The 22582-nt window shown below is 42.9% G+C and overlaps 2 long non-coding RNA genes across 2 annotated transcripts in view; one reads left to right on the top strand and one right to left on the bottom strand.

The window, feature by feature from the left end:
* The window catches only part of LOC311443308, an 89021-nt gene that overhangs the window by 47442 nt on the left and 18997 nt on the right, over positions 1-22582 (bottom strand). The gene's annotated exons all lie outside the window — the stretch shown is intronic.
* Positions 17444-20695, top strand: LOC311443307. The gene is made up of 4 exons (XR_014697206.1): positions 17444-17580; positions 17667-17713; positions 17804-17940; positions 20088-20695. It is a non-coding gene; the product is annotated as an uncharacterized lncRNA (long non-coding RNA).

The following is a 22582-nucleotide window of genomic DNA, read 5'->3' as shown; positions in this document are numbered from 1 at the left end:
ATGCAATTGCTCACCACCCGCTGACCGATGCCCAGCCTAACCCCGAGCAGTCCGGCCCCCTCCCCCTGGCTAGCCACCCCTATGTATTGTTTAGCCTGACGTCAGATGCTATGGAATACCCCTTTGGCTAGTTTGGGTCACCTGTCCTGGGTCTGTCCCCTCCCAGCTCTTACTGCACCCCCAGCCTGCCTGTTGGCAGGACAGAGCAAGAAGCTGAGATGTCCTTGGCTTGGTATAAGCACTGCTCTGCAACAATTAAAACATCGGGGTGTTATCAGCACTCTTCTCATCCTAAGCCAAAACATAGCATTCTACCAGCTACTAGGAAGAAAATTAACTCTGTTCTAACTGAAACCAGGACAAGGTGTAACCGAAAAGGCTTATTTTTGTGAACCTTTGAAGTACAAGTTAGGGAAACAATGGGGCATACACAGATTTTTATCTATGCCTAGCTCCTCATGGGCACTCTTAGGTAGAGATTTATTAGAGCAAGTAGGAGCAGAAATTGTCTTTGAAAAAGGGAAAATGGAATTAAGAAGAGGAGAAGAACAACTAATAAATGTGTTAAGCTTGGCACTAATACAAACTGACCCTAAAAGTGAAATACCTTTAGAGATCACAGATCAAGTATGTCCAGGAGTTTGGGCTACCGAAGTCCCTGGAAGAGCTAAAAATGTGACCTTAATAATTAAATAAATTAAAGCCAGGAGAGAAACCCGTTAAGGTTAAGTAATATCCTTTGAGGATAGAAGATAGGAAAGGAATTAAAGAGATAATTGATATATTTTTACAGTACGGATTATTGATTGAATGCGAATCAGAATGCAATGCACCCATATTGCCAATTAAAAAGGCAGATGAAAAAGCTATAGGCTAGTTCAGGATTTGAGGGCCATAAATAAAATCACTGAGGATATACATCCAGTAGTGGCAAACCCTTATACTTTGCTGACTAAATTAAAGAATAGTCAAGTCTGGTTTACCGTACTGGATTTAAAAGATGCCTTCTTCTGCCTAGGCTTAGCCACAGAAAGCCAAAACCTATTCGCCTTTGAATGGGAAAATCCCGATTCAGGCAGAAAGACGCAGCTTACGTGGACATTACTACCTCAAGGATTCAAGAATAGCCCCACTATTTTTGGAAACCAATTAGCAAGGGAACTCGAAACATGGATACCTCCGGACACTGAAGGTGCTTTGTTACAATATGTAGATGATCTCTTAATAGCTACCGAGACTAAAGGGAGTTGGATTCAATGGACTATAAGTCGTCTTAATTTTCTGGGTTTAAATGGATACCAAGTCTCTTGACAGAAAGTCCAGCTGGCTCAACAAAGTGTGACCTATCTGGGATGTGACATTTCGGAAGGACAACGAGAACTAGGAACTGAACATAAGGAAGTCATTTGCCGGACTCCAGAACCTCAAATGGTAAAGGAGCTACAAACCTTTTTAGGAATGACAGGTTGGTGTCGCCTTTGGATTTATAATTATGGACTATTGGTAAAGCCTCTATGTGAATTGATAAAGATTAACCAGTCAAAGTTAGTCTGGACTGGAGAAGCACAAAAAGTCTTTAAACAACTTAAACAAGAATTGATGATTTTGAAACATCAAGCAATATTGGTAGAACAGGACGACGTGGAAATTGTGATAATTAATATTGTGAATCTAGCCTCTTTTCTTAGTGATGCTCCGGCACAAGCTGTGATTCACGATTGTTTAGAAACTATAGAGACTGTGTATTCCAGCCGACCAGACCTTAAGGAGGAGCCCATGGAAGATGCGGAAGAAACTTGGTTCCCGGATGGGAGCAGTTTTGTTACGCAAAGACAACGTAAAGCTGGATATGCTATAACAACTACTCAGCAGGTAATGGAGTCTAAGCCTTTACCCCCTGGAACATCAGCTCAAAAGGCGGAGATAGTTGCTCTCACGAGAGCATTGGAACTGGCAGCGGGAAAAAGGGTAAATATTTGGACAGATTCTAAATATACATTCGGCGTGGTACATGCTCGTGGAGCAATTTGGAAAGAACATGGATTGCTGACCGCTCAGTGAAAACACAAAGTATGCTGAAGAAATTTTAAAATTGTTAGAGGCTGTAAAACAACCAGAAAAGGTAGCTATCATGCATTGTCAGGGACACCAAAAGGGGAACAGCGATTTTGAAATTGGAAAATCGATTGGCAGAGGCTAAGCAGGCAGCTGAAATAACTGAGGTGAAGGCATTGTCTTTGATACCAGACGGTAAAATCCAAACTATATCCAAATTAGACAAAAGAAGACTTAAAATTAATTGAAGATTTGAAAGGTAAAATGAAACCAGATGGATGAGTATATTTAAAAGATAATCACATAGTAATACCCTCTAGTTTGACATGGCCCATAGTTCTTACAGAACACAATAAAACGCATTGGGGAGCTGGCACACTGCATAAGAGCCTGAGTCAGACATTAGTGGGGCGATATGATAAAACAAGTAACTCAACAATGTAGCATTTGCTTACACAATAACCCCAATACCAAGGATAGAATAAAATTTCGAATAATCGGTAAAGGAAATTATTCGGGGCAACAGTGGCAAATTGATTTTTCAGAACTCCCTAGAAAAGGGGGGTATCATTATTTACTGGTTCTGACTGACCCGTTTTCAGGAAGGCCTGAAGCCTTTCCCTGTCGAACAAACAAAGCAAGAGAAGTGGTTAAAGTCTTGTTAAATGAAATAATACCATGCTTTGGGATTCTAGTAGCAATGTCTTCTGATAGAGGTTCACATTTTTGTGCACAAGTGGTAGAACAGATAAGTAAGATTCTAAAGATAGATTGGCAACTGCATACTCCTTATAGACCACAGGCAAGTGGACAGGTAGAAAAAATGAACCATTTAATTAAACAATAAATAGCTAAAATTGGATAAGAAGCTAATTTGTCATGGCCTCAATCCCTCCCTTTAGCATTACTTGGAATTAGAGTTAAACCTAGAATAAAAGGAAATTTGAGTCCCTTCAAAATCTTATATGGAAGGCCATAGCAATTTCTATTTAGTAGAGAGGACCTAACGCAGTTAGGATCAGAATATTTATATGCTTATATAACTGAACTTCAGAAACAATTAAATAAAGTACATAAATTTGTTTTAGGGACCAGGGCTAGAGGGTTGGATCAACCAATCCACCCCTTGAAGCTCGGGGATTATATATATATAAAGACTTTTTCAGGACAACCCGTGCAGGAAAAATGGAAGGAAAGTGGATGGGAGCATACCAAGTATTACTGACAACACACACCGCCATTAAGATTAAGAAGCAAGCAGCTTGGATCCACAATTCAAGGGTGAAGAAGGCCCCGGCGAGGATATGGACCACCACTCCAATTGGACCAACAAAATTACGGTTTTCCAGATCCTAATGATTGCAGGGGTGCGGTTCTCGGATTTGGGGTGGGCAACTTGGGATGAGAACTTACACCTGACCTTAATACAAACAATTTCTCAAGTAACTAATAAGACGAACTGTTGGGTATGCACCCATCTGCCACAGCATGGGAATAAGGGTGTATCGTTAATTGGGATTCCCTTGCCTGCAAACTTATCTTGGACTAATTTGTGGGAAAACACATCTCGGGGTCGAAAACATTAAGCAGTTTTGGAACTAGAAGTGAGTAGCTTCATGCCGTTAGAATCCTATTATGTATATGTACAAAGGTGTAACCCGCCTAAGGGTATAGGAAAACAGCATTGTATAAATACGGATACTACTTATGTGGGAAATCAGACATCTTGTAATTGAACAATTGATATTAGTACGACTAGCGGCTGGGCAAATTCAACCAGCTGGACGGTTCCAGAAGGAAAAGGGTGGTATTGGCTATGCAATGATACAGCCCGTAAGGTCTTGCCTGAGAATTGGAAGGGAACTTGCACTCTTGGAGCGGTAGTCCCCAATATGACAGTACATGATGTAGTGCCTCGAGGTTACTTGAGAAATCATATCCGGAGAATCAGATGAAAAATTAACAATCCATTGGTAGAGAGACACACCCCTTTTCATAGTTTTGTGCGATGGTTTATCCCATGGTTAGGAGTGAGTGAATTGGAAAAGGCAATAGTTAATATTTCTGCAATTATAGAGAAGTTAGAAAACAAAATTCTGGATGCTATAAAGGCTCAACAAGAAGAGATGTCTAGTTTATCACAGGTAGTATTCCAAAATCGGATGGCCCTAGACTTGTTACTGGCCACTCAAGGGGGAGTCTGTACAGTAATAAACACAAGTTGTTGTATGTATGTAGATCAGAGTGGAAGGATCTCTACCGACGTGGAAGAAATATGGAAGCAGACAAGGATCCTACATGAGATCAGTAAAGATGATCTTTCATGGAGTTTTAGTGAACTATGGAATAAGTTAACCTCCTGGTTGCCCAATTTCCAATGGTTGAAACAAGTATTCATTGCTCTAATCGTATTAGTAGTGTTAGGAAAATTTGTGTGCATGTTGTTTAGATGCCTGCTTTGTTGTGTTACTGTAAATAATGAAAGTATCTGATGCAAAAGAATTTGCATGGGAAAAGAAAAGGGGGGATTGATTAAGGAGGTATTGGGGAGGCAAGGACAATCCCCAGACAAGGACTGTATATCTCGAAACAAGACACTGGAACTCATGATAAGGAAGCGGCAGGCGGACAGAGAAACGAATGTAAGGACTATAAAGCTCGAAACTGGACATTGGAATTCATTATAAAGATACAACAAACGGGAGAATTAGCAACAACCAGCTCTTGCAATTAAGAAACATGCCAATTCAGCAGATTCCTGACCAAAGGTGAAAAGTACACTGTGAGGAAGACTCGGGGTCTTCCTCCCAAAGACCCCTGCCCACGTCCCAAAGACCCCTGCCCACAATTCTTGGAAGGCTCTGCGCAGGCGCAAGGTGCCAAAAGGCTAATTAGCATGAGAAGCGAGAGAAGGCGGGGATAGGTAATGCATATGTATAGGTGCTTATAGAATATTGATTGATTGATTGTATAAATTCAAGACTGCTTTCTGCTTTGGGTATGCACGATAGGTGGAGAGATCCCCCGTGCATCCAGCGCTGCAATAAAGAATATACCACTTAAAGGAATTTCGGCTTCGATCTTTGAATCAATTTGGCGACCCAGATGGGACAACCTCTCTGCCGGACCGCAGGACCCGCTGGGAACAGGACTCCCTAGGGTACCCCCGGGATTTCCCGGAGGGACTCCTCGACTCACCGGATCACTGCGGAGGCAGACAAGGACCCCATCATTGTAAGTGAGTATATTCTTTATTCTGGTTTGGTTTTCTGGTAGACCGGTCATCTGGAACTGTCTGTAAGTCAGAAGGTGATCTTCTGCGAGGCAGTGTTTGGTATATACTTTGTGGTTAGCACCATAAGTAGATGTTTGGGGACCTTAAGGAAGGAGCTGGCTTTAAGGTCCATCTGGAATTGTGTTGTCTATTTCGGTTTTCTGACTCATGGAGCATGGTATTTAACTCTGGTTATTGTTACTGCGATTTTGGCTATTTTCCTGGTGGTAATAGTAGGTTCGTGGCATTGTTATAAGAAAGATATCGTTACGGTGTTACACAGTTCGGTTTTCTGACTTATCGCATGTGGAATTTGACTCTGACTATTGTTACTGTGATTTTGGCAATATTGCTGGTAATAGTAGTTTTGTGACATCGCTACTGAAAGATACTGCGTGCCCGTATTTTTGTGAGTGATACGTTTTGTGATACGCTTTTGTAAGTAACATGTGTATTCTGAAAGTGTAAACTGGAAACGGGGGGGGCAAACAAGCAGTGAAATTTTAAAGAAAAGTGTGTTAGGATGTGTTTTAAGTCACTGGAAGGATATTGGAGGATCTGCCGATGGAAGTGTGAACAGGAAAACATTGATAAAATATCGTAATCAGTGGTGGCCGCTTTATAAGCTGGAATGTGGAGAAAAGTGGCCCCTAAATGGAACTTTAAACTATAATATTTTGCTACAGTTAATGTTGTTTTTTGAGAAGCAGAACAGGATGAAATGTTGTATACTGATGTTTCAGCATCTTGGTGGGAAAAGGTACGGAATTAAGTTGGCCCCTGACTGAACCTTTGATGTTGGCATTAGAGAAGTACAGGCTGGAGAAAGATAAAGGAAGTGTTAAAAGGGTTGTTGAAAGTGTTAAAGGTGTTTGAAGTTGAATGAGCAGGGAAAGAGGATGTAGGAATGTTAATAGTTCTGCCTCTGCCCGAGGCAGAGATCTTAAAATCATGGGTGTTAGCCCTTTAGGGCAAAGGGACCATGATCGGTCCGAGAGAGTTGTCACAGAAACAGAAAAGCAGTCAACTCTTAAAACAACCTGAGTTCATGTGCGAGCTCAGATTGCTGATGGGACCGTTCAGGGAACTGTGGACAATTGCATTCCCCTGACCGACCCCCACTAAGACCCGAATCATCCTGAAAATTATGAACGGTTAAGTAAATACTAAAACCTGGATGAATTGGGAATTGAGAATATGCTTCCAACAAGGTCTAAAAGAAACCCCTATGGAATTTTTGGACCAACTCCGAAACGTAATGAAAATAAACAAATAAATAAATAAATAAATAAAACAAAACGGTTTGGACCTGGCTTTGGAGGACAAATTGACTAGCCTTTTCCTAGGGTAATCAACCCCTGATTTCAACAGGAATAACGGGGACCTGGGGAATCTACCCTAGCGGATCCTCCACTGGTTATAATGAAGCTAGGGGAGGAATGGAAGTGAAATTTCTTATTGCTATGGGGCAACGTATTCAGTTCTAAATCAAGCATTAATGCCTTCACAGAATTATTATGTTAGGGTAAAAGGTGTGTCGTGGTTTAACCCGGCCGGCAGCTAAACACCACGCAGCTGTTCGCTCACCCTCCCCCTCCCTCTCTGGGACGGGGGAGAGAAATGGAAAGTGAAGCCTGTGAGTTGAGATAAAGACAGTTTAATAAGACAAAATAATAATAATAATAATAATAATAATAATAATAATAATAATAATAATACAATGATGATAATAGTACCACTACTAATAATGTGTACAAACAAGTGATGCACAATGCAATTGCTCACCACCCGCTGACCGATGCCCAGCCTAACCCCGAGCAGTCCGGCCCCCTCCCCCTGGCTAGCCACCCCTATGTATTGTTTAGCCTGACGTCAGATGCTATGGAATACCCCTTTGGCTAGTTTGGGTCACCTGTCCTGGGTCTGTCCCCTCCCAGCTCTTACTGCACCCCCAGCCTGCCTGTTGGCAGGACAGAGCAAGAAGCTGAGATGTCCTTGGCTTGGTATAAGCACTGCTCTGCAACAATTAAAACATCGGGGTGTTATCAGCACTCTTCTCATCCTAAGCCAAAACATAGCATTCTACCAGCTACTAGGAAGAAAATTAACTCTGTTCTAACTGAAACCAGGACAAGGTGTAACCGAAAAGGCTTATTTTTGTGAACCTTTGAAGTACAAGTTAGGGAAACAATGGGGCATACACAGATTTTTATCTATGCCTAGCTCCTCATGGGCACTCTTAGGTAGAGATTTATTAGAGCAAGTAGGAGCAGAAATTGTCTTTGAAAAAGGGAAAATGGAATTAAGAAGAGGAGAAGAACAACTAATAAATGTGTTAAGCTTGGCACTAATACAAACTGACCCTAAAAGTGAAATACCTTTAGAGATCACAGATCAAGTATGTCCAGGAGTTTGGGCTACCGAAGTCCCTGGAAGAGCTAAAAATGTGACCTTAATAATTAAATAAATTAAAGCCAGGAGAGAAACCCGTTAAGGTTAAGTAATATCCTTTGAGGATAGAAGATAGGAAAGGAATTAAAGAGATAATTGATATATTTTTACAGTACGGATTATTGATTGAATGCGAATCAGAATGCAATGCACCCATATTGCCAATTAAAAAGGCAGATGAAAAAGCTATAGGCTAGTTCAGGATTTGAGGGCCATAAATAAAATCACTGAGGATATACATCCAGTAGTGGCAAACCCTTATACTTTGCTGACTAAATTAAAGAATAGTCAAGTCTGGTTTACCGTACTGGATTTAAAAGATGCCTTCTTCTGCCTAGGCTTAGCCACAGAAAGCCAAAACCTATTCGCCTTTGAATGGGAAAATCCCGATTCAGGCAGAAAGACGCAGCTTACGTGGACATTACTACCTCAAGGATTCAAGAATAGCCCCACTATTTTTGGAAACCAATTAGCAAGGGAACTCGAAACATGGATACCTCCGGACACTGAAGGTGCTTTGTTACAATATGTAGATGATCTCTTAATAGCTACCGAGACTAAAGGGAGTTGGATTCAATGGACTATAAGTCGTCTTAATTTTCTGGGTTTAAATGGATACCAAGTCTCTTGACAGAAAGTCCAGCTGGCTCAACAAAGTGTGACCTATCTGGGATGTGACATTTCGGAAGGACAACGAGAACTAGGAACTGAACATAAGGAAGTCATTTGCCGGACTCCAGAACCTCAAATGGTAAAGGAGCTACAAACCTTTTTAGGAATGACAGGTTGGTGTCGCCTTTGGATTTATAATTATGGACTATTGGTAAAGCCTCTATGTGAATTGATAAAGATTAACCAGTCAAAGTTAGTCTGGACTGGAGGAGCACAAAAAGTCTTTAAACAACTTAAACAAGAATTGATGATTTTGAAACATCAAGCAATATTGGTAGAACAGGACGACGTGGAAATTGTGATAATTAATATTGTGAATCTAGCCTCTTTTCTTAGTGATGCTCCGGCACAACCTGTGATTCACGATTGTTTAGAAACTATAGAGACTGTGTATTCCAGCCGACCAGACCTTAAGGAGGAGCCCATGGAAGATGCGGAAGAAACTTGGTTCCCGGATGGGAGCAGTTTTGTTACGCAAAGACAACGTAAAGCTGGATATGCTATAACAACTACTCAGCAGGTAATGGAGTCTAAGCCTTTACCCCCTGGAACATCAGCTCAAAAGGCGGAGATAGTTGCTCTCACGAGAGCATTGGAACTGGCAGCGGGAAAAAGGGTAAATATTTGGACAGATTCTAAATATACATTCGGCGTGGTACATGCTCATGGAGCAATTTGGAAAGAACATGGATTGCTGACCGCTCAGTGAAAACACAAAGTATGCTGAAGAAATTTTAAAATTGTTAGAGGCTGTAAAACAACCAGAAAAGGTAGCTATCATGCATTGTCAGGGACACCAAAAGGGGAACACCGATTTTGAAATTGGAAAATCGATTGGCAGAGGCTAAGCAGGCAGCTGAAATAACTGAGGTGAAGGCATTGTCTTTGATACCAGACGGTAAAATCCAAACTATATCCAAATTAGACAAAAGAAGACTTAAAATTAATTGAAGATTTGAAAGGTAAAATGAAACCAGATGGATGAGTATATTTAAAAGATAATCACATAGTAATACCCTCTAGTTTGACATGGCCCATAGTTCTTACAGAAGACAATAAAACGCACTGGGGAGCTGGCACACTGCGTAAGAGCCTGAGTCAGACATTAGTGGGACGATATGATAAAACAAGTAACTCAACAATGTAGCATTTGCTTACACAATAACCCCAATACCAAGAATAGAATAAAATTTGGAATAATCGGTAAAGGAAATTATTCGGGGCAACAGTGGCAAATTGATTTTTCAGAACTCCCTAGAAAAGGGGGGTATCATTATTTACTGGTTCTGACTGACCCGTTTTCAGGAAGGCCTGAAGCCTTTCCCTGTCGAACAAACAAAGCAAGAGAAGTGGTTAAAGTCTTGTTAAATGAAATAATACCATGCTTTGGGATTCTAGTAGCAATGTCTTCTGATAGAGGTTCACATTTTTGTGCACAAGTGGTAGAACAGATAAGTAAGATTCTAAAGATAGATTGGCAACTGCATACTCCTTATAGACCACAGGCAAGTGGACAGGTAGAAAAAATGAACCATTTAATTAAACAATAAATAGCTAAAATTGGATAAGAAGCTAATTTGTCATGGCCTCAATCCCTCCCTTTAGCATTACTTGGAATTAGAGTTAAACCTAGAATAAAAGGAAATTTGAGTCCCTTCAAAATCTTATATGGAAGGCCATAGCAATTTCTATTTAGTAGAGAGGACCTAACGCAGTTAGGATCAGAATATTTATATGCTTATATAACTGAACTTCAGAAACAATTAAATAAAGTACATAAATTTGTTTTAGGGACCAGGGCTAGAGGGTTGGATCAACCAATCCACCCCTTGAAGCTCGGGGATTATATATATATAAAGACTTTTTCAGGACAACCCGTGCAGGAAAAATGGAAGGAAAGTGGATGGGAGCATACCAAGTATTACTGACAACACACACCGCCATTAAGATTAAGAAGCAAGCAGCTTGGATCCACAATTCAAGGGTGAAGAAGGCCCCGGCGAGGATATGGACCACCACTCCAATTGGACCAACAAAATTACGGTTTTCCAGATCCTAATGATTGCAGGGGTGCGGTTCTCGGATTTGGGGTGGGCAACTTGGGATGAGAACTTACACCTGACCTTAATACAAACAATTTCTCAAGTAACTAATAAGACGAACTGTTGGGTATGCACCCATCTGCCACAGCATGGGAATAAGGGTGTATCGTAACCCTTACCCTAAACCTAACCCTAACCCTTACCCCAACCGTTACCATGACCCTTACATTAACCCTAACCCTGACCCTAACCCTAACCCTAACCCTAACCCTAACCCTAACCCTAACCCTAACCCTAACCCTAACCCTAACCCAAACCCTTACTCTAACCCTAACCCTTAACCTAAACCTTACACTTAATCTTTACATTAACCTTACCCTTAAACTAATACATACCCTTACGTTTCCCTCATCATAACCCTAAAATTAACCGTAACCATTACCCTAACACTTATCCTTACCTAACCCTACCCCTTACTCTAACTTTTACCGTGAGCCAGAACCTTAGACTTCCCATTCCCCTTCCCCTTACTAATACCCTTACCCTAACCCTTACCCTTACACTTACGGTTACCATTAACCTTACCCTTACCCTAACAATTACCCTTACACTATCCCTTACACTTATCCTTATCCATACAACTTACGCTTACCCTAACACTTAACCTTAACCTAACCCTAACCCTAAACCTTACCTAAACCCATACCCTGACCCTTACATTATCCCTTACCCTAAAACTTACACTTAACCTTAACCTTACCCTTAACCTTAACCTAATACATACCCTTACTTTTCCCTCACCCTAACCCTAAAATTAACCCTAACCATTACCGAACACTTACCCTTACCCTAACCCTTACTCTAACCCTTACCCTACCCCTTACCATAGCTCATACCCTAACACATAGTTCTACTTTTAACCTTACTGTTACCCTTACCCTTCCTCTAACTGTTACTCTTACACTTATCCTTAACATAAAACTTACTCTTAACCTTACCCTTACCGTAAGCCATAGAACAACACTTACATGTTCACTTACGTTTCCACTTACCCTAGCAACTACTCGTACAATTAACCTTACCCTTACCCTTACCAAACCATTACCCTTACCCTTAACCTAACCCTCAACCGTACCCTTATCCTAACACTTACCTAATCCTTACCCTTTCTGCTACACTTACCCTTTGCCTAATTCTAAACCTTACCATAAACCTCACCCTTACCCTTATCATTATGCTTACTTTAACCCTTAACCTAAACCTTACCCCAACCCTTACCCTGACCCTTACATTGACCCTAACCCTTACCCTAAACCTAACACTTACTCTTAACCTTAACCTTACCCTTAACATTAACCTAGTACTTATGCATACGTTTTCCTGACTTTAACCCTAAAACTAACCCTAACCATTACTCTAACACTTAAGCTTACCCTAACCCTTACCCTAACCCTTACTCTAACCCTTACCCTGAACTTAAGTGTAAGTGTTAGGATAACGTTAACCTTAAGGGTGACCCTTAAGCTTATCCTTAATGTTTATGGTTAGGTTAAGGGTAATTGTACGAGTAATTGCTAGGGTAAGTGTAAACGTAAGTGTACATGTAAGTGTTGATGTATGGCTTATGGTAAGGGTAAGGTAAAGGGTAAGGTTTATGTTAAGGGAAAGCGTAAAAGTAACAGATAGAATAAGGGTAAGTGTAACGGTTAAGTGTTAGGGTAATGGTTAGGGTTAATTTTAGGATTAGGGTGAGAAAAATGTAAGGTTAAGTACTAGCTTAAGGTTAAGGTTAAGGGTTAAGGTTAAGGTTAAGATTAAGTGTAAGGTTTAGGTTAAGGGTAAGGCTTAATGTAAAGTTCAGGGAAAGGTTTGGGGTAAGGTTTAGGGTTAGGTTCAGCTTAAGGGGAAGGGTTGGGGTAAGGTTAAGGGTATGGATAAGGATAAGTGTAAGGGATAGGGTAAGGGTTAGCGTAAGGGTAAGATTAATGGTAAGGTTTATGTTAAGGGTAAGCCTAAGGGTAACAGATACAGTAAGGGTAAGGGTACAAATATGTGTTAGGGTATGGGTTATGGTATGGGTAAGAGTTAGGGTAATGTAAGGGTAAGGGTGAGTGTAAGGGTATGGGTCAGGGTAAGGGTTAGAGTAAGGGTTAGGGTTAGGGTAAGGGTAAGTGTTAGAATAATGATTAGGGTTAATTTTAGGGTTAGGGTGAGGGAAACGTAAGGGTAAGTATTGGGTTAAGGTAAGGGTAAGTGTAAGGTTTAGATTTAGGCTAATGGTAAATGTAGCAGAAAGGGTAAGGTTTACGATAAGGGTAAGTGTTAGGGTAAGGGTAAGGTTTAGGGTAACATAAAGGGTAAAGATTACAGTAAGGGTAAGGGTACGGGTAGAAGAATTTGTTAGAATATGGCTTATGGTAAGGGTAAGGTTTAGGGTAAGAGTAAGTGTAAGTGTATGTGTAAGGGTACGCGACATTGTAAGGGTTAGAGTAAGGGTAGGTGTTAGTGTAATGGTTAGGGTTAATTTTAGGGTTAGGGTGAGGGAAACGGAAGGGTAAGTATTAGGTTAAGGTTAAGGGTAAGGTTAAGGTTAAGTGTAAGTTTTAGGGTAAGGGTAAGGGTTAATGTAAGGGTCAGGGTAAGGGTTAAGGTAAGGTTTAGGGTTAGAGTTAGGTTAAGGTTAAGTTTTAGGGTAAGGGTAAGTTGTATGTATAAGGATAAGTGTAAGGATAAGTGTTAGGCTAAGTGTAAGGATAAGGATAAGTGTACAAGTCAGGGTAAGGTTTAGAGTTAGGATTAGGGTTTGGGTTAGGGTAAGGTTAAGTGTTAGGGTAATGGTTAGGGTTAGTTTTAGGATTAAAGTCAGGAAAACGTATGCGTAAGTATTAGGTTAAAGTTAAGGGTAAGGTTAAGGTTAAGAGTAAGTGTAAGGTTTAGGGTAAGGGTTAGGGTTAATGTAAGGGTCAGGGTAAGGGTTGGGGTAAGGTTTAGGGTAAGGGTTAAGTTAAGGATAAGTGTTAGGGTAAGGGTAAGGGTAATGGTAACCATAAGTGTAAAGGTAAGGGTTAGGGAAAGGGTAAGAATAAGGGTATAGGTAATGGTAAGGGTGAGGGTTAGGCTAAGGGTAAGTTTAAAGTTTAGATTTAGGCTAAGGGTAAGGGTAAGGTTTAGATTTAGGCTAAGGGTAAGTGTTAGGATAAGGGTAAGGTTTAGGGTTAGGTTAAGGGTATGGGATAGGGTAAAGGTAAGGGTAAGGATAAGGGTTACTGTAAGGGTAAGGGTTACGGTAATGGTAAGGGTAAGGGTAGAAGTATGTGTTAGAGTATGGGTTATGGTAAGCGTAAGGGTTAGGGTAAGGGTAAGTGTTGGAGTAATGGTTAGGGTTAATTTTAGGGTTAGGGTGAGGGAAAAGTAAGGGTAAGTATTAGGTTAAGGTTAAGGGTAAGGTTAAGGTTAAGTGTAAGTTTTAGGGTAAGGGTTAATGTAAAGGTCAGGGTAAGGGTTCAGGTAAGGTTTAGGGTTAGGGTTAGGTTAAGGTTAAGTGTTAGGGTAAGCGGAAGTTGTATGGATAAGGATAAGTGTAAGGGATAGGGTAAGGGTAAGTGTTAGGGTAAGGGTAAGTTAATGGTAACCATAACAGTAAGGGTAAGGGTTAGGGGAAGGGGAAGAGTAAGGGGAAGGGGAAGGGGAAGTCTAAGGGTACGGGTCAGGGTAAAAGTTAGAGTAAGGGTTAGGGTTAGGGTTCGGTAAGGATAAGTGTTAGGGTAATGGTTACGGTTAGTTTTAGGGTTATGGTGAGGGAAACGTAAGGGTATGTATTAGTTTAAGGGTAAGGTTAAAGTTAAGATTAAGTGTAAGGTTTAGGTTAAGGGTTAGGGTTAGAGTAAGGGTTAGGGTTAGGGTTAGGGTTAGGGTAAGGGTTAGGGATAATGTAAGGGTCAGGGTAAGGGTTGGGGTAAGGTTTAGGTTAAGGGTAAAAGTAAGTATAATGGTAAGGGTAAGAGTGAAGGTTAGGGTAATGGTTAGATTTAGGTAACGGTGAGGGTTAGGGTAAGATTTTGAATTAGGCAAAGGGTAAGTGTAGCAGAAAGGGTAAGGTTTAGGATAAGGGTAAGTGTTAGGGTAAGGGTAAGCTTTAGTGTTAGCTTAATAGTAAGGTTAAGGGTAATTGTACGAGTAATTGCTAGGGTAAGTGCAAGCGTAAGTGTACATGTACGTGCTGTTGTACGGCTTGTGATAAGGGTTAGGTTAAGGTAAAAGTTTATGTTAAGTGTAAGTGTAAGGGTAACGGAGACAGTAAAGGTAAGGGTAAGGGGAACGGTTAGGTTAAGGCTACAAGTACCTGTTAGGGTATGGATTATGGTAAGGGTAAGGGTTAGGGTAAGGGTAAGTGTTAGGGTAATGGTTAGGGTTAATTTTATGGTTAGGGTGAGGGAAACGTAAGGGTAAGTATTAGGGTAATGTTAAGGGTACAGTTAAGGTTAAGAGTAAGTGTAAGTTTTAGGGTAAGGGTTAGGGTTAATGTAAGGGTCAGGGTAAGGGCTGGGGTAAGGTTTAGGGTTATGTTTAGGTTAAGGGTAAGGATTAGGGTAAGGGTAAGGGTATGGATAAGGATAAGTGTAAGTGTTAGGGTAAGGGTAATGTTATAGGAAACAGTAAGTGTAAGGAGAAGGGTTAGGGTAAGGGTAAGAGTAAGGGTATTGGTAATGATAAGGGTGAGGGTTACAGTAAGGGTAAGTGTAAGGTTTAGATTTAGGCTAAGGGGAAGTGTAGCAGAAAGGGTAAGGTTTACTGTAAGGTTTAAGGTTTCGGCTTAGGTTAAGGGTAAGGGTAAGGGTAAGGGTAATTGTACGAGTAATTGCTAGGGTAAGTGTAAGCGTAAGTGTACATGTAAGTGTTGTTGTATGGCTTATGGTAAGGGTAAGGTCAAGGGTAAGGTTTATGTTAAGGGTAAGCGTAAGGGTAACGGATAGAGTAAGGGTAAGGGTAAGGTTAAGGGTAACGGTAAGGTTAAGGGTACAAATATGTGTTAGGGTATGGGTTATGGTTAGGGTTAGTTTTAGGGTTAAAGTCAGGAAAACTTATGCGTAAATATTAGGTTAATGTTAAGGGTAAGGTTAAGGTTAAGAGTAAGTGTAAGGTTTAGGGTAAGGGTTAGGGTTAATGTAAGGGTCAGGGTAAGGGTAAGGTTAATGGTAACCGTAAGTGTAAAGGTAAGGGTTAGGGTAAGGGTAAGAATAAGGGTATGGGTAATGGTAAGGGGGAGGGTTAGGCTAAGTGTATGTGTAAGGTTTAGATTTAGGCTAAGGGTAAATGTAGCAGAAAGGTTAAGGTTTACAGTAAGGGTAAGTGTTAGGATAAGGGTAAGGTTTAGGGTTAGGTTAAGGGTAAGGGATAGGGTAAGGGATAGGGTAAGGGATTTGGTAAGGGATAGGGTAAGGGTAAGGGTAAAGGTAAGGGTAAGGGTAAGGGTAAGGGTAAGGGTAAGGGTAAGGGTAAGGGTAAGGGTAAGGGTAAGGGTAAGGGTAAGGGTAAGGGTAAGGGTAAGGGTAAGGGTAAGGGTAAGGGTAAGGGTAAGGGTAAGGGTAAGGGTAAGAGTTAGGGTAACGGTAAGCATAAGGGTACGGGTGGAAGTATGTGTTAGAGTATGGGTTATGGTAAGGGTAAGGGTTAGGGTAAGAGTAAGTGGAAGGGTATGTTTAAGTGTACGGGTCACTGTAAGTGTTAGAGTAAGGGTTAGGTTAGGGGTAACTGTTAGGGTAATGGTTAGGGTTAATTTTAGGGTTAGTGTGAGCAAAACGTAAAGGTAAGTATTAGGTTAAGGTTAAGAGCAAGTGTAAGGTTTAGGTTAAGGGTAAGGGTTAATGTAAGGGTCCTGGAAAGGGTTCAGGTAAGGTTTAGGGTTAGAGTTAGGTTAGGGTTAAGTGTTAGGAAAAGGGTAAGTTGTATGTATAAGAATAAGTGTAAGAATAAGGGTATTGGTAATTATAAGGGTGAGGGTTAAGGATAAGGTATAAGGATAAGGGTATTTAAATTTTTTAATTCAATTAATTTTAAATTAAATTTTTTTAATTTAATTAATGAATATTTTAATTGTACGAGTAATTGCTAGGGTAAGTTTAAGCGTAAGTGTACATTTAAGTGTTGTTGTGTGGTTTATTTTAAAGATAAGGTTAAGTGTTAGGGTAATGGTTATGGTTAATTATAGGGTTAGGGTGAGAAAAACGTAAGATTAAGTATTAGCTAAAGGTTAAGGGTAAGGTTAATGTTAAGAGTAAGTGTAAGGTTTAGGGTAAGGGTTAGGTTAAGGATAAGTGTTAGGGTAAGGGTAAGGTTAATGGTAACCGTAAGTGTAAAGGTAAGGGTTAGGATAAGAGTAAGAATAAGGGTATGGGTAATGGTAAGGGTGAGGGTTAGGCTAAGGGTAAGTGTAAGGTTTAGATTTAGGCTAAGGGTAAGTGTAGCAGAAAGGGTAAGCTTTACAGTAAGGTTTAAGGTTTAGTGTTAGGTTAAGGGTAAGGGTAAGGGTACGGGTCAGGGTAAGAGTTAGAGTAAGGGTTTGAGTATGGGTAAGGGTAAGGGTTAGGATAAGTGTAAGGGTGCAAGCAAGGATTAGGGCAAGAGTAAGTGTAAGGGTAGTAGAAAGGGTTAGGGTAAGTTTAAGGGTAAGGGAAAGTGTTAGGATATGTTTTAGGGGAAGCAGAAGGGTAAGGGTTAGGTTAAGTGTAAGGGGAAGGGGAAGGTAAGGGGAAGGGTTGGAGTAAGGTATAGGGTAAGGGTAAGGTTATGGTTAAAGGAAAGAGTAAGGGTAAGGAAAAAGTAAAGGTAAGGATTTGGGTAATGGTAAGGGTGAGAAGGGTTAGGGTAAGGGTTACGGTAAGGGTTAGGTAACGCAGTGTACAACCTGGGACGTCACATGCAGAGCTGCATCTGGCAAGGTGAGTGAGGAACAGATGTGGCAGTTGTTGTGTTGTAGGTCTGTCTCACTGTTCCTCTAAGCATCCCCTCTTTGTCTTTTAGAGGTGTTGTAGCTGTTTGAAGAGGGTAGATTGAAGCATCTGCCTCGGGGGCTGGTAAGCGGCAGAGGTAAGGGAGCAGATGAGAGTAACTTACCTAGTTGTGCTGTGTCTTTGGATGCTGCATAGGCCTATGCGTTTCTTTTTCTTTCACAGGTGTCTCGCACAGGCTCCAAGGAGCAAACTGCACTCTGAAGAGCTGTGTAAGAAGAGGGGCTGGTCATGAGCTGGGTTGGAGCAGAACGACCAAGTAGCACAAGGTGACTATGAAAGGTGTCCGTCTTGCTTTGCAGGTGCCGTGGCAGGCTCTCCACAGAAGTGGATAAGGATATGAGATAAGGCCAGAGAGCGACAAGGAGCGGCACGTGCAGGGATGGTTTTGAAGCGCTGCGGTGGCTTACTCTTCTGTTCATCAGGTGCCACAGGCAAGGTGGGTTGTAACATCAGTCGTTATATTTGCATGAAAGCAGTTCACTTGAATGCCACAGTGCATCTGAGTAGGGTGTTCTAGCAGAACAAGCTTGTCTGGCACAGCGGTGCCTGATGGCAGTGTGTTTCCTCAGGTGAAGAGGTGCCTGAAGCCCCATCCTATCTAGCCTGCACACAATTATCTGAGAATGAAAGCTGCTTTCCAGTAATTCAGAAAGCCAAGTTACGTCTCAGCCTTGAGCATCTCGGGCTTTTGGGCCTGTCTGTAACATTTGGCACCAGCACTAATACTTTTTTTGGCATATGTTTAGCGTTTGGGGCCTGTGTCTGGGATTTGGGCCCTGTCTCGAACCACTGGGGCTTTGTCCTGGGTTTTGGAGCCTGCCTCTAGAGTTCAGGGCCTGTGATTAGGCTTTTGGGGTCTGTGTCTGGGGGCCGGTATCTGGGGGCAAGGGGGGAGCTGCTTGTAGACCCTTGGGGCCAGCATTGAGGGGGTTGAGAGCTGACTCTACACCTTTGGGGCCTGCTTCTGGGGGCGGGGGGGGGGTTGAGACCAGCATCTGGGGGAGGGGTGGGAGCTCTTTGTATTCCTTTGGAGCCTGTGTCGGGGGAAGGGGGGGGGGGGGGGGCGGAAGGGGAGGGTTGGTTGGGAGCTGCTTGTACACTGTTGGAGCCTGGGTTGAGGGAGGAGGTTTGGAGCTGCTTCTACACCTTTGGGCCTGGCATCAGGGGTAGGGGGTTGGGTGCTGGTTGTAGGGGCCTGTGTTTGGGGGGTGGGCTTGGGACCTGCGTCTGGGGGAGGGGTGGGAGCTGCTTGTACACCTTTGGGGCCTGCATCTGTGGGGGGTCAGGGCCTGTGTCTAGCGGGCTGGGAACTGCTTGTACAATGTAGGAATCTGTTTCTGCAGGGTGGCTGGGAGCTGTTTGTACAACTTTGGGGCCAGCATCTGGGGGTGGCTGGGAGCTGCCTGTACACTGTAGGGGCCTGTGTTTGTGGGGGGCTTGGGGGCCTCCCTCGGGGCGGGGGGGAGGATTGGGAGCTGCTTGTATAGGGTAGGGGGCCTGCCTGGCAGGGGTTGGGAGCTGCTTGTAGAATTTGGGTCGCTGTGTCTGGGGGGGCGGTTGGGGCCTGTGTCTCAGGGGTGTTGGGAACTGGTTGTACACCTTTGGGTCCTGTCTCTGGGGGGGAGCTACTTGTACACTTTTGGGGTCTGTATTTGAGGGGGGTTGGGAGTTGCTCATGCATTCTAGGTGCCTCCCTTTTGAGAAGGGTTGGGGCCTGCATCTGTGGGTGGTTGGGAGCTGCTTGTACACTATAGGGGCCATGGTGTTGGAGGGGGGTCTGGGCTGTTTATACACCTTTTTGGCCTGTGTTTGGGGGGGGGTAGGCCTGTGCCTGGGGGAGTTGGGAGGTGCTTGTTCACTCTAGGAGTCTTCATTTGGGGGTCTTCGGGGCCTCCCTTTGAGGGGGAGGGAGTTGGGAGTTGGTTGTACACCTCCGCATCCCATGTCTTGGGGGGGGTGGGGGGAGTGGGACCGGTCTCTGAAGGGGCGGGTTGTGAGCTGCTTGTACACCTGTGTCGGGGGCAGGGTAGAGGGGTTGGCGGGGGTCGGGTCCGGGTCTTGGGCCAGTGTCTGGGTGGAGTCCAGTTCTTGGGAGGGGGTGGTGGGGTAGGAGCTGCTTGTGGGCAGTTGGGGTCTGCATCTGGGTGTGGTTGGTGCCTGCTTCTGTTGGCAGTTTGGGGCCTGCTTGTAGACTTGTGCAGCCTGGGTTTGGGGGCTTTTCTGTAACGTTTGGGGTCTGCATTTTTGCTCTGGGATGCATCTTGAGCTTTTGAGGCCTAGCAGTAGCATTTGGGGTCTGCATCTGGGGCTTTTCTGTAGCATTTTGGTTGCGTATTTGTGATTTGGGGCCTGTATCCAGGGTTTTGCCTTTTTTGTAGTTTCCATCTTTGTGTGTGTGTGTTTCGTTGTTGGTTGTCTGGGGTTAGGGGCAGTTTGGGGTTTGGATTAAGGTCAGTGTCATTAGCGTTAGGGGGTTGATAATAAGGGTTAGGGTTGTGGTTAGAGTTGTTAGGTTTAAGGGGAATAAGGATTTCAGGGTAAGGGGATCAAGGTTGTGGGAATAAAAATGTTGTTTTTGCGCAGTTACATCCTGTAGAGCGAAGGAAGGTGGTATTGAGATATGCTTGCAGTGATAAGACAGCTTAACAGTGTGAAATGAGTTCATCTGATTCGTGTCAATATGGAACAATGCTAGGGCCGCATGATATGATGAAAAGTCTGAGAAAACCAGAGTGGTTAATATATATAGTTCTTGTATCTTGCAAAGGAATGGTCCAGCAATTCGGGTCAATAGGGGATAAGAGAACAAAGGGATTTCAGAATAACTGCTAACTATTACAACTGTTGCATGGGACACTATGCAAGTGTCTGCCATCCAGCCAAGATGGACAAAGGAGAAGGACAAGAGAAAAGCCTGGGAGGAAGACTACGAGCCTTCAGTACGAGCGGCCCCCAGAGGGACCACCGGAGACTGATAACGCCTGCACCAGTGGGAGGGTTTGGATTCTGGGAACTAATTAGAATAACCCTGCCTTTTGTAGAAGTAGTAATGAATATGTATTAGCCTAGCAGCATAAAAACCAGCCGCCTGATGTAACTTGTGTGCGTCTTGGTGGAGCAGAGACTCCTGGCGCACCCAGCGCTGCTTGCTTACCTCTATTCATTTAATAAATTGTAAATTTCAATTGCAATCCTATTTGGGACCCAGTCATTTATTACTAGTGGGGGCTCGTCCGGGAGGGCTTTGGTTCCTGATTTCTGGTTTGATCTAGGAGAGGCACCCCCACCATTTGGTGGCTGCTGTTTGAGTCAGGTCGGAACTAATGGCATCTTAAACCTGAATAAAGGTAAGCAAAGTTTCTGATTCTTTTTTTCAGCTCCCTTGCCAGCTGCAGCACTATATTTTGCCCGTAATTGTGTGTGTGAAGATCCGAACGAAGATGACGGAGTCGTAAGCATTTAAAGCGTATACCGTTCGGTTGGGTGGGGTTCGGTTGCCTGTGTGTGTAAGAGTGTGACTGAGATGGAACTTAGTTCCGAAGCGATTGTGGAGGTCTTCTAACCGCGGTTCCAATCTCCCGCGAGGGGCTTGGCCAGTGAAGGACCGAAGGGATTCCTATAGGATTTGTGGGTGTGTGATAGGTCCTCGACCCCCTGCAAGACACTCTTACTAAGGTAACCAAGGGCTGTGGGAATTGCCATAGTAAAATTCCTAGATGGGTCAGACAAAATCGAAGACCAGAGACCAGAAGAAAGGGAGCAAATTACCAGTCATACCACCAGAAAGTCCATTAGGAATAACGATTAGAAATTGGAATGATAGGGACCCCAGAAAAGGAAAAAGTAAATTAAAAATGGTCCAGTATTGTGTGACAGAATGGCCAAAGGAGCCTTTAAGACTACATGTCTGTTGGCCTGTTTTTGTATCCTTTGAAGACTGGATTTGCCAGGCCTTAAATATCCATGTTAATTCAAAGGAAGCTTTTAGCCAGGAAGAAAGTGATTATGCAGGATTATGGATCAGGAGGACTTCACGTCCTTTTCCAGCCTCAATATTTACACTAAAAGCAGGTAAGAAATTTGAAGAACAAGAAGAACATGAAAAAGAAAAAGAAGATAAACGTGAGCCGTTGGATAAGCTACCACCTCCATATCCTAACAATCCACTCCCGGCGGCTCCCCCTCCGGTGGCTGTGGTATCGCCACCAGTACCACCGTTGCCCCAGCTTCCACCACCAACAGCACCAGAATTAGACCGACCTCCGGCCGCATGCAGGAGAAGTAGGACAGACGTATCTGAGAGGGCTTCTCTATATCCCTTAAGGGAGGTAACTGGTGTATAACTGGTGCGCGTCTTGGTGGAGCAGAGACTCCCAGCGTACCCAGCACTGTTTGCTTACCTCTATTCATTCAGTGAATTGTAAACTTTGATTGTAATCCTATTTGGGACTTTTATTTATTATAACAGACAACCTTGTAAAACGCAGACAACCAGAATCCTTACAGCAATTAGGTGGAAATCACGGCGTGAGAAACATTACCACCTCAAAGAGTAAAAACCTCAAAAGAAATGTGACTTGTAACAGGCCAGCAGCTGTGTATTTTCTGTGAAGCACCAGCTAGATTATGAACCTTGAATAGCACAGTTAAAGGGGAAACAGGGGAGGGTCCCGGTCCTCGGCAGAAAAAAAAAGTGTATAAACTGTGTATGGAATTAGTAGGCACCCTCCTGCTTGTGGGACACCCGCCATTGTAATCTCGAATAATAATGCTACTGTACTGAGATCCTCGACTCAGCCTATGCTATTTGCTACAGATTGATTCAGGGTTTTAAGGTTTCAGGGATTGGGCACTAGGGTTGGGTTTCAGGGTAAGGGGTTTCAGGGTTTATGTTTAGGATTTTAAGGTTTTTAGGGTTGGAGTTTTAACGGTTAGGGTTTTAAGGGTTTGGGGGTTAGGGTTTTAAGGGTTTCAGGGTTAGCGTGTTAGGGTATTAGAGTTTTTTGGGTTGTAGTGTTGATATGTTTTTTAGGGTTAGAGTCTTAAGGTTTTATTTTTGGTCAGTTATTTACGGTTAG

This window comes from Aythya ferina (assembly GCF_964211825.1).
Source record: "Aythya ferina genome assembly, chromosome: 12".
Lineage (NCBI taxonomy): Eukaryota > Metazoa > Chordata > Aves > Anseriformes > Anatidae > Aythya > Aythya ferina.
Note: the sequence above shows the minus strand (reverse complement) of the source record. Positions and strands in the feature narration are given on the sequence as shown.